Raw genomic sequence first — 1,070 nt, 5'->3', positions numbered from 1 at the left:
AAATTTCATTAGTTTTTCGTGTACAATGCGTGGGTTTCATGTGAAATTAAATTTGTTCTTTCATTTTTTGTTTGTTCTTGAAGTTCGTCATGTTAATTTTCAATTCTTTGAGAAAGCATTTCACTGAAGGAAAGCCATATTGAGGCGATATTATCAGAAACAGAAAAATATAATTGTGTTCAAAAATGTTATAATTTATAACTCACCCCGAATGGCATGACAGTTCAAGGGATTCCAGATTCTTTGTGGCAAATTTTCAAGAAAGAACTATTTTCCTTTGTTGTACATGGTTCAAAATCACAAAATTCTCGAAGCATGGAAGACATATCATTCAATGATAATAATAGTTTGTAATTTAGATGCCACGCCATACGATTCTTTCTTGATAGTCTCTTCGGTAATCGGCTACCAAATTAAATTTCAAATCCAAACTCTACAAGTTGTTTTGCCGAGAACAATGCATTTATCTTCCCCAAATCAACAACCTGTTTATCTTATCTCGTTTAGTCTAATCTTATGTATCACACTCTCTGAGCGGCCACATTAGTAATTTTGCCTACATTCGATCTGAATGATAGAATATGATTTTTGTTGTGGAACATTTTTTTGTATATTCGAAACATGTATACTTCATACAAGAAAAACGCAGTTACGTATGAAGGCTTGCAATAGGTTGCACAATTATATTCTTATGGCAACTCACACGACATTCCACTGTGAAATCTAAATGACATATTAGTAGAGATTTTAATGTTCCCAATGCGTATTCTAGAGAAGTGAAGGTGTCTTAGTAGTCGGTCTTCTGATCTTACAATTAGGAGGTTTTCGAAATAACATTAACTCAACCACTCGATCTGGGTCGAAAAACCGAGACACAAAGTTCGAAGTTACCCATAAGCTTATTGAGATCGTATCGGAAACTGTGGTCTCGTTCATAACTTACCTTATAATCGCTGGTCATTAAACACGATAACTACTTCTAATCTGATCACCTGTAAAATGCATTTACACAACCTAATCGTACGTAGCACGGCCATGTTAGCAAAAGGGGAGAAGTATAACAATTCATA

Source organism: Octopus bimaculoides, chromosome 3 (genome assembly GCF_046866305.1).
Source record: "Octopus bimaculoides isolate indiv1 chromosome 3, ASM4686630v1, whole genome shotgun sequence".
Lineage (NCBI taxonomy): Eukaryota > Metazoa > Mollusca > Cephalopoda > Octopoda > Octopodidae > Octopus > Octopus bimaculoides.
This window is presented reverse-complemented; position numbering follows the sequence as displayed.